Genomic DNA, 12,232 nt, shown 5'->3' on the forward strand with positions numbered 1-12,232 from the left:
TTTCGCTGTCCCTGTGATGGAAATTATCTGTAGAACAGTTTCCAAAATGAAATCACATCCTCAACTAACCAACCGCAAACGTCGTCCCATTCGAGTACATGATCTCATCAACGCAGATATAAACCGCGTCCGATCACATCAGTGAGCAAATTGCGCCCTCGAAGTCTTCCGTCTTGTTTTGTGACCTCGCCATAGTACCGTCTCTAGTTGAGTACGGAATCGGACTTCGATAGTGTTACTCATGTAACGGTCATACACGTATTACACCTTAAATTTTGTAATTGGCCAAGTTTTGGTTACTGGTCACCCACAATACTGGTGACCCACACTACTCAAATTACTTTCCATGAATACTTGTACAACTATCATCATATATATTGCAAGTATGCATGGCTGTTTTACGTGACTGTCCGCATATTTGAGACAATTATTCTCATGTGCATTGTTTTGTACAAGCGACCAATATCGATATCATCAGGTGACATAAAAAACGTTTTTATTCAACTTTAATAGTGTCGGAATCGAAGGTTTATATATATCAATCCATTCAAGTTCCTAGTGTTTGATGATATCAAATACCTCAGAAACCACCTTTTCCCATATGTAAAGTAAAGAAAAACTCAAATGCAGAAGAACATATTTGCAATATAATTGGATCAAAACATACATTGTTGTTTTTTCGTCAGAAATAACGTTACTTTCTAATTATGTTGGATAAAATATAGACATGTTGTTAGTTGTCAGAAACAACATTTTCAATAGGATAAAATATAAACATGATTGTTGTCATGAGTAGTCAGAAACTTGTTTGGTGGTCTGGGTTAGAAACAAACTTTCTTATTGGGTAAAACGCATGGACGTGTTCTTGACGTCAGGAATAAACATTAACTCCGATGGTATTCATCACAACGCTTTAGTTTTTGTGTTAGCGGTTAGCTATAGGGGGTACTAATCACCGATTCTATATTTTCCTACAGCTATGTTTCACATCTATTGTGTAGGCCTCTATGTTGACATTGTACATCGCAACCAGCCCACCTGTAACAAAGAGCCTACTTGCACTTTTAACGACCTGCAATTGGTGTAACAATACCCCGGCCTTCAGGAATACGTAGACTTCGTTTCCCCTATTGCACCGTAATGGTTGTTTTGTCCAATATTTTTCTTACCCCTTTTCCTGCTACTACTTCAGTGTGCTTCCGTATGTTGATTCTTTTGACGGGGTTATTTATCAGCCCAACATTGATCTGGATGGTCACACTTTTTTGTTCAATGATGCGTAATTATCTGTAAAAGGCGTCGACAAGTTATATTTCGGTTTCATTGTACATGTAAGACGTTTCTCGCTTTTAAAACAAAATATCTTGTTTATGTGAAGAAAACAGGCTAGGAAGTGTACATTTGCAAGGTATCAAATCTCAGCCCACTGTTGTAAATGTTACAATGATAGTGGGCGGCTGCGATCAGATACATTATCTTGCTCTTCTCCGCCAATATTTGTATATATCTCCGCTACTAAGCTAGCCTTTCAATATTGGGTTAGACTTTGGTATTTGACGGATACATATCTGAGCTACTGTCTTTTGATTCGCCAAAATAAATCACGTGGTATAAAATAGATAACGTAGCTTACTGAATTTACAAACTTGCCACTACTCTGGAATATAGCGATATAACGCATCAAAAGTCTCACTTGTAAACTTTTAACACTTTAAAGCCTGACACCCTAGATATAGGACATACATAGAGTTACAAAAACCAAGTTATGAAAGGGTTAAAAACCCATGACTTCATTAAATCCGATGTTCTTTCATTAGTGTTATCTACCTCAGTAGCCAGGAGCAATATGATTAGATAAGTTCACTCTTTTGATCAAGGCCAATATTTTTTATACCCCAGCCAGTCAATTGTTTTCCACGCCAATACGTCAATCCATATCCGAACTTGGCCTTTAAATCCACGTTGTCTGTTGAAACCAATCTCAAGAACAATAAGGCTAATTTGTACTGTGTTTCTAAAGCGTCACCAATCATGAAAAAATACAAAGTAAACGAAGGCATTAATTGGTCCATTGAGATAAAACGATGTTCAACAAAGCGTTTAACTTATTTGACACACTTAGTAACATGTGGCATGAAGAATCCCCTAGTATGTGCATACACAAATTTAAATCTAAAGTATCAATGTGTCAAGCTCAAATTGGCTCTATTTATCAGAGAAATAAAATTATAGAAATTGTAATAATTAATGTCAATAAACACGGCCCTACTGTAATGCTAGCACACTGATATTTAGATGTTTTTTCCTAACAACTCTCATCTTCCGAAAACACTCATGTGTCATTCATTGTCAATGCTGATGGTTTCCTTAATTCAAAACAACTATTTTTCAATAACACTATGTGCCAGAAGAAACAAGTTGGGTTTTCCATAACAGCATTATGGTTTCCAATAACAACCGATGAAATACGCATGGTCGACCCCATAGAATTTGTAGATAACCGAAGAATGCCGAACAGTTCCGAAGGCAATCGAAGAAACTTCCATAATTTGTGGTTATTCAGTATCAAAAGTAAAACAATGAATGACGCAGTGGATTTTCACTTGAATTTAGAAGAAACTGTTCGATCATAACGCAAAGAAAAACTTGACAAATCTACCTTGTCATAATTGTCGTAATTGTTAACATATTATATTAATTTGTGTAAAACAAAATTTACTACTTCGGCTTTATCATCATTAAGATGAAATTCAATTAAATCATGCCTAGAATTAGATAAAACCACCATAATGATGAAACCGACTTTAAATCGTGTGGGGGCAAGCATGATTCAATTAAAATGCTGTTGCTTCTGGCATTTTTCTTATTTGGGTCAAAGGTGACAAAGTTTGAGAAAGGCAGTGACACATGTCCATATGTGCGCCTAACAGGTGTCTCTTCTAGAATAAAAAAAGTCTAATAGAAAGTGGACTAAATGGTATGTTTTCAAAGGTGGGGGAAATAAACAGCAAGTAACACGTTAGTTCTTTTGTGAAGGATGTTAAGTCTATCCAAACAGGGTTAATTGCGTGGATTCATCCACCATACCAGTCTATTCATTAAAAAGATGCCCCACTCTCAATAAATTGAATCCGATTGTAACCCGGGGCAAACGGTCGTAGTGTTTGTTTCAACGACAGGAAGGTATAGAACGAAAGCGGCATTTGTACAGTACAGGGTGACCTCTCATGTCCATGTATTGTGGGTCGAACAAGACAAGACTTTGCTACAATTTCGACACGCCTGATTTAAATGAGATAGCCCCTGACATTCATATTCATGTTTCACACTTGCATCTGCTACCACAATGCTTTGTACGTGGAAAAACAAAAGTGCTTTTCACAGTTTTTAGTGCGTGATTCGAAAGTTAATTAAAGCTATACCCAACCCCCTGTGTTAACAACACATTGAAAGGAGAATAGATAGTATTGATGACAACTCTCACCTGCTTCGTAAGACAATGGAGGATGATAATTACCAAATTGCATATTTATTTTCTGTGTTCACACCTGAGAGAATAACAGGACAATCGAAGATAATTTAAAACTGAAACAACAAACCACAAGGGAAGTCGCGTCGACCTAGAGGGGTGAACATGTCACATGTACTTTCACCACTTTAAAACAACGATTCGATACTTTTGTTAAAATGATATCTCCGAAATTCAGTGTTCCGATGACATTTTCTGAATGATATTCCGAGATACCCCAAAATTAGTTTCTAAAACGGTTGATTCTTTTGAAACCAAAACCAAATCGTCCGTTGGTGTTCAGGAAAATAAATGAAGTCGATATAACACGAGGCAACGTTTGAATGTACGGAAGAAGCAACACGGAGTAGACGTGAAGTTGTGGCATCTCCCCCAGAAATCCTTGTCCTCTCTGAGGCTCTCTCACGGAGAAGACATGCGCGTACAACCCTATCACTAATACAGTAGTGAAGACTCTCCCTGATAATTATCCGCTTACCTCAGTTGGCAGAATTATCTCGATCGGGATATTTTTTGGTATCCCGAGCGGGATTTTACTAACGATGTGTGTTTTGTAAGGATGCTAATACTCAAGACTTAAAGAAATTCTTATATTATTCATATCTAAAATTACTGAATTTCATATTCGTGCGAACTTGAGGGGTACATGTACCAATATCACTGAATATAATCTTTGAGTCGTAAAGCTAGTGACCTGGACGTCACATTTTCGTTAAATTTCAATGTAGGAGTCATATTGATAGTTTGGGTAATTTATCTCTCCAAAAAGAAGGGTTATTTATTTCCAAATCGTCAGCTTTTCATATTTAAGTATTTGGACGGTGAATTCTATATCATATTATATTTGTATATCTTTTTGTCTGATATCATAAGAACCCGAGATGGCGCTTTGGACCGATCGGTGGTTAGGGGTCTTTCGATGAACAGTTACGGGACTTCCTCGAGAGGTAGGTGTATATATGAACACGTACGATTTTAGGAAAACCCTTCATAGGAGAACGACTCCGAATAAGTTTAAAAGGCTGGCATCAACAATAAACTGATCAACATGATAACCGTTTCCTGTGATAAACCCCTGGGTAACTGAGTTCTGTAGACAAACTGAAGGTTTCGTCGTCGTTCGACCGAATCTTTCAATATCGTCATGGGAACGGCTCTTTCAGTATCTTTCATTGTCATGAGAACGACTCTTTCAGTCTAGTTTTGCACAGAGCCCCATCATTGACTTATCTTTAAGATTTTTAACAGATTTGTACCGTTATCATTCTTTACGTTCTGTAAACGCTGACCGAAGTAGGGTATAAATGAAGGATGGCTTTTACAACAGTAGTTTCTACAATATAATGATGGCAATGCGATGCATTTGATTTACATAATTCACACACTTAAACATTCGTGATTAATGTGCAATGTTTAATAACAACATTAAAATAACATTTTAACGTTGCGCTTTGAAAAAAAAAGACTATTATTAAGTGTACATGTATGTAGAAGTGACATGATTGTATAAGTCGTCCCACGACGATTAGATATACACACTAGAAAAGTAGTATTTATATTTCCCGAATGATGGATTAGAAAGGATATTGAACTGATCTGATCGTTATCTCACCTGAAGAGATTAGGAAAGATTGATTAAGTTAATAGATGTACATAGAAATTACCATAATCTAGTTATATGAGTGTCAACACACCGGGCCATCATAAGTTACTTGACTGTTGAACCAGTTCAACAGGTGTTCGACGGTCTCGCCCCCAACTCTCGGTGCTAGGACAGAAAACTAGTGAATGCTGTCTTTTAATGTGTATTTTAAAGAACTCAACAATGTGACTTTATTGAATTATTGATCGACTATCAATTAAATTGTCAGATTTGATGCGCACGTGTACGCGAAATTTATCACTCGAATTCAAGTCAGAGCGTCTTCCCAAACAAAGGCATTCGGACAAATTGGACAAATTGGACAGAAAATAGGTGGTCTTTCGTCATGGATGTTATTTTTAATTACTTTCGCAAATGCCAGCTCTTGCTAGACTATGTGCAAGTCTCTCTTCAAGGCTGCATCCGAAATAAACATCATTCTGAAATGGACATTTCGCAGTAAAAGGCATCCTGACAGGTAAATGGTTTTCGTCTGCCAGGAAGTTAGACTGTTCAATGTTTTCATTATTCACAAACACAACTACATAGACAACAAACGTTTTATACATGTGGATGAACTCGAATGAGAGCTGTCTGATACTGTTGTGTTACAGAGTGCATTCAGTTGATCCTAAATATTTATCTATTCAATTATAGTAAGAAAACCCTTGTTGTTTTCGCCATCCTGTCTGCGTTCTATAACATGTGTTTGTTTGTTGTTTATTAATATCATCGGCTATGTCAATTTCGGCTATGTAAGAGTAGAAGGTCCTATTAATTTGTTTTTTCGGGGTTCTTACTATAAAATTGTTGACAAGTTAACGTTCATTTGACAGTATTTACATATACTGGACAACGTGTTCGACTTTATTGATGAGCGAAGAATTGCCCAATTGTGAACACCCGTCAATTGTTCCTCTTTTAAAAAAATATTTGAACAAGCGAGCCACTGGCGTACATACAAGCCATTATGTAGCGGTGACCCTCACGGTGAAAACGCTTTTAACAAGGAATGTAATTTGTTTTCTTGTTGTCCAAAGATAGCAAGTAACAGCTTTTAACAGCATCTGTGGATGCCCTAGGCAGTGGTCTCCCGAAATGTGCCTTGTCTCCAACAAATAGAGCTACATTTTAGCCCCGAGGATGGCTTTCATTTCAATAGAAACATTAATACCCGATCTGCAGGCCGACCCGTGCAGTTGTTTCGCTCCCTCCCCTGTAAGTGAGAAAATTGTTTCTCTACAACATCAAGATTGCACATACTCAGAAAAGGGTACTCGATCAGCTTGCATTCATTCGGTTTAAGTCTCTTTCAACGTTTGTACACCAGTCAGTGAAACAACATGTCAATATTTTAGTTTCGTATGTGTGTGTGTTAGACAATTCGATAACTAGATGATTGTGTAAAGATCGTCCATCATGATTCTTTACGGATAAAACTGTGAAGTGATTTAAGCAAAGAAACCAAAACTCGCCAGTTTGCGCTGACACCCCCTCCATTTAGATGTGCCAGTGTAATACCTACCTAGCACTCGAACGAAACATTGGGAAAATAGAACTACACGCTGATGATGTGACATTATATTCACATGGACACAGCCATGTAGATGAAGTGATGGGGTACCAAACATTATCAATGAAGAACCCGTCGTGGTCTTCTTCAAGTATCTCAAGTTGGATTGATGATTGATAACAAACTTGTATTTACTTTTCACACAACAGCTGTTCAATTGAATTGTCATCAGAAGTTATACATATGTTCAACAGATTGTGTCCTAATGTTGATTCAAACTCGTTCGCTTACTTACTGTATTCTACAGTTGAACATCTTCCGTTTCATTGTAACATCTACCATTTCTCTTTGCTTTTCGATGTACATCAAAGTTTCTCCGTTTTTCCTTTTCTTCTTTTTTTAAAAAAAAAAGGACCACTTGCTGCTTTTAAAAAACTGATCACTTACTGCTTCCAATCAAAGGGCGAGCAAAGTGTATTTTTTTCAGACGAAACCCGTTATTGTCCTTTTCGTAAACGGTAACACGTAAAAATAGAGATCGCATACTAACCGTAATTTGACGTCCACAATACTCATAATCACGTTTATTTTCTACTTAAGATTAAATCCGTTTAAAAGTACTATTTTTTAAATAAACGTTAAAGAAATGCATCATTAATTCTATCCTACAACGTGCAAAGCAATAGACGAAGCTACTTTCTCTAAGATCCATAAAATTAAGTTTTCGGTGTAAATATATAAGATCGATTATCACAATACATATGTGTTTCATATTTAACATGTGATTTTCTTCGTAAAGTACCCCCCCCCCCTCACCACCACCACCACCACCACCACTCCTTGTCCATCCTTTTTGAAAAACCTACTCCAAATTTGAATTATTTCTCACTAAGTTTTCTGATCGTACACCATGGCATGAAATGACTGCTTAGATCTTCCATTACATGTCTGTTTAGACACGTCACCATCATAGATATCACTACCTCAAATGTTAAAGTTTCGGTTCATTGAAAGGGTTCATTGCATCAGCTACCAGGATGCTCAAACGCTGATGTATATGTCTAATGGTTTTATTTAGTTTGTCTTTTTAAAGTCTGTCTTTGTGTCTTTGTGTTGTATCCCCTTTTATTAATCTTTAACACAATTGTCCCTTGAAATTAATACCCTAAACTTATGACACTTTCTACTACTACGATTACTTGCCAAAAGTTTATAACAAATTATATTATTTCATTTGGCAAACATTTTTCATATGACGCTTAGTCTAACGTTTTTAATTCTCGAACTATTTGAACAGATAATTATTAGATGACTCTTACATTCAAAATTAATAAAATATAACAAAATGTAAACCAGTTAAACATGTACAACTGAACGTTACTTCCATGTACAGTATTTATTTATTTATTTTTTTATTAGCGCCAATTCTTGTTTTTGTTTCATCTATAACAACTTGCTCAAAGTTTTCCTTTCATAATTGTTACGATTCCGCTGACCCAGTACTTAAAATAGATAAAGATGGTAATTTTGTTCTCCGAGCTTCCAGGTTGACATGGAATATACTTTTAACTCTGGGCAAGTAATTGAAACATCCTATCTCGGGTATGGCATCTTGCTTCACGAGTGTTCTTTTGTCCATCTTGCTAGTACGTGTGCTAGTTACTAAGTAGTAGTTTCAAGGTGACAAGTTCTAGTAAAGTGGTGGGAGGAACATCGGTAGAAGGAAAAGCAAACACGTAACTTCATCAGCCGTCAATATTGATTCGCCAGCCAATGGTTGACGATCACTTGTCATTCTTTACGGTGTTATGTGAACAGAGGTACAATCTGAATGAATTACTCTAACCCGCAGTGTTATCTGACAAAACATGGCCATTGACTTAACTACTGTGTTTTCTGCAACTTTCTCGACACTTGCACAAAAATTAAGTCAACATTTGTGAAACCTCTTGCCCCTGTGAGTCTTTATCGCGACTGAGGGGCGTGTTGGGAGCCTTCAGCAGCTTGGGTAATCATGGTGCACCTGAAAATTATCATGCGGCTTCATGGACTCTGATTTCCAGGTGTTAAATTTAATCCAAATATGATTTCAGTTTCGTAGACACAATTATATCAAATTAAGTTTCGAAGTCGATTAATATCATAGAAATGTAAGATGTTCTCCTAAAAGTGTCCTTGCTTGGTATATTTGGAGTTTATTTACCGACTTGTAATGAGTAAGTAAATGTAAAAGATCTTGTTAATTTCAACTTTGCAAATCGCGTGTTTGCCGTACCATAATACATATACCAGTAGTCGCACATCATGCTGTCGTGTCATACAGTAGCTTGTACACAGGGCAAAGTGTTTATTTTGCAAAATATCCCGCGGTTATTTAAACAGTCATTCAGCAACTGGGACTGTAACATCTAACATTTATATGACCGTCACGTGTGCTTTTCACCCAATCACAATCAAGCAACAAACCACTCTGAAAGTTGAAGTTTGGTTCAAAACAAAGACAAAGATAAAAAATTTGTAACATAGCTGAGATGCTAAAGTGTCTGGGCAATGTAAGTAATTGGGAAGAGGAATGCATGTTAGATAATGTGTTGTTGGTATGTTGTGTACATAAGTAGTCGGCACTTTGACAGATTGCTTGAAAAAGTTTGCAAAAGTCATGTACAGGCAATAATTGGCAAATAAGGTTATTTTGTACTGGATTCCTGTCGGATACATGAAAGCTAGACTCTGATGTTTACCAAGTAACATATGCTTGGAGTCTCAAATTAACGAACGTGCCACGTTCAATGTAATGTACATTTTGCTCTATATGTATCTGGACGTGCCACATCCACGTCATGGTAGACCGATATTGGGCAAGTTATAAGCCCTCATTGAACAACAAATATATGTGTTCTTCTGGCATACAGAAAACAAACAAGTGCTTTTTTCCTGTGATTTAATTTCAGAATGTTTCAGGGTCAATCAGATCTATTTTTGTCGTATTAGACATTTAGCTAGATTGGTTCTTTAAAACAGGATGCAACAATATACAAAGAGTAACGTTGGTGAAAACATGGGACGAGATTTGGGGTAGTTGTAGAAATGCAAAGAGCAAATATACATTTTCTTCTCTTTGCAGTGAAGATTGGAATGCTGGAGGGAGGTCTTTTCAAAGGTACCCATAAGTACTTGGTACGACTGATTAAAAAGTATCCCTAACAAAGATATAGCATATTTTCCTTGTTCCTGTTCTCATCACAATTACATTTGATGTTTCCTGAAATCTGTTCTTTCATCGTGCACAGACGGGAAGTACTTTTCAACTTGAGCTCAAAGGACATTGACCCTATAACAATTACTGTCTATGCAGCCATAAGACGCAATATCCGTTGAGTGCAATAATACATTAATTGTTCAGTAATTTCCCATTTGTTGTTCGATATTTATTTTGTACCCCTTTTAATTGATTTCCGTCTTATTGCCACATAAATGATGCCTGATGGGCCAATACCGTGGACTCATTTGATTTTATGAAACTTTGTAAAAATGTAAAAAGATTGAAGTTTGGAATAATGATGTATCTGAGTCAAACGCAATTCTAGTTGCTAGGACAACATCTCATTCATCAAGCTGTATTCGTCATGATTAGTAGAACCGGATGGCAAACATTCCTGTGAAACCCCTCGCGGATACAGGTGAATGTGTGATCGTACCATTAAATTAATTAATCTCTGCAATGCCACACCTAGGAGTTTTGCGGTCGAGGACGACTTGAATATATTGGAAATACGTAAACGGCTTGATTTTTCTGAACTTTCCACCAAACATAAATAGCAAATGCAATGAATTAGGTTTATCCCGGGGAGGGGGGGGGGCAAAATATTCTTTAGGTTCAAATTTAAATAAGGGAATTTAATTTCATAATAACCAGAACATAAAAGAATGAATCACGAAACTAATGTCAGGGTCTACCATGGAATAAAAACAACAACTGTTCTGTTTAATTTGAGGTCCATGGATTCTAAACAGTACAAGTGTTAGAATGACGTCATGGCCAGGGTTCATAAATCGTCACAGTTTGCATAAATTCCTTACTAAGCTGTGTTGAACTGTCAACTTGGGAATAGATCCTATGTCAAAGTTTACTTGACAACGAGATGGAAGTAATATATAGCTATCAACAATGAATGTCACCGTTTAACACCTTCTGATCTCATTTAGGGTTTTGGTGGGGTTTTTTTTTTACACTTTTTTTATACTGTGCTGATAAATATCCAACATTTCAAAACTTGGATAACAATTATTGTTTTTTGAAGTATTTTCACTTGTTAAGTGTAAGTTTTGAAAGAGATAAAAACAAAACTTGAAGATTATGATATGAGATTTATCATGATTCTTGCAAAGAAAATAAAAAACCAAAATACTAGTAGATCAGATAGTGTTGAACTTTACATAAATCTATGACAGCTGAATGGAAATAATTTAGCTGCCAACTACAAGTTAGGACGACTAAACTGTCAAATTGGAAAGCTTACACGTTATACAAATTCAAAGCCAGTTGGATTTCCATGGTCGTTTAGCACTGAGATACAAATATTATGCCAAGCGATTAGGGAACACTTTGTAGTAATATTGTTACTGTGGATCTTTATCAAAAGTGCGCCTTCAGAATTTGCACATGAACTTGAACACGTAGGATACATCCAAATAAAACTTCACACTTTCAGATATAAATGAAAGTTTATCAAACACAATCATCATTGTACATCCATTATTGCTCTATTCGCCATCCACTCTCTGGTTCGAGTATACATAAATAAAAATATATTAAGTTAAAGTTACTCAAAAATAGTATATATTTATTATTTCAATACAAAAAGATCGGTGGGAAACGATATTTTAAAAGGTTCTTATCACTAAAATGTTGAAAGTTCAAATTCTTCTAAATTGGACTTTACATATGTCACAGTTAAACTAATTCTGTGTCATAAGTTGAGTTGTAAGCTGCTGTCAAAACGTGCTCTTAGTTAAGTTATATCTCTAAAATCAAAACGGAAATTGAGTATTCTCATATTTGCGAATCATTCCTTTTACAAATCGTCGTCTCATACATAAAAGCTTAGAAAGTAAAGGACAAATTACTTCATCTCTGGTAATTAGCGTTGTCCGAGTAGAAGTCAAATAAACATGTGTATTTGTCGGTGTGTTTGCATGCATCTTGCTTCAAGTGATCGAAATATATAGAGTCTGATAGGATGAGTGTTAGTAGATGTGGAGTCACAAGTAAGATTAGACTACAAAACAAGACACACGGATACAGTAACTATCTCTTTACTTCAGCCTGACTGCACCTTTCTGTGTCATAAGTCGGCTGGTCAATTTAATCTGATCTGACAATATGGGTCTATCTACGGCACTTCATGTGTCTCTTTGACGTTTATAATTGCTACCTTGATAAAGTATATTATTGTACACCTGTATTGGAAGTAGGGATGGTTCTTTGACAAATAAAATAGATAATGAAAACAAAGTGCAGTGTCTGTATAGCCTCTAGTACAGCCGA

The sequence above is a fragment of the Glandiceps talaboti genome, chromosome 12 (genome assembly GCF_964340395.1).
Source record: "Glandiceps talaboti chromosome 12, keGlaTala1.1, whole genome shotgun sequence".
NCBI lineage: Eukaryota > Metazoa > Hemichordata > Enteropneusta > Spengelidae > Glandiceps > Glandiceps talaboti.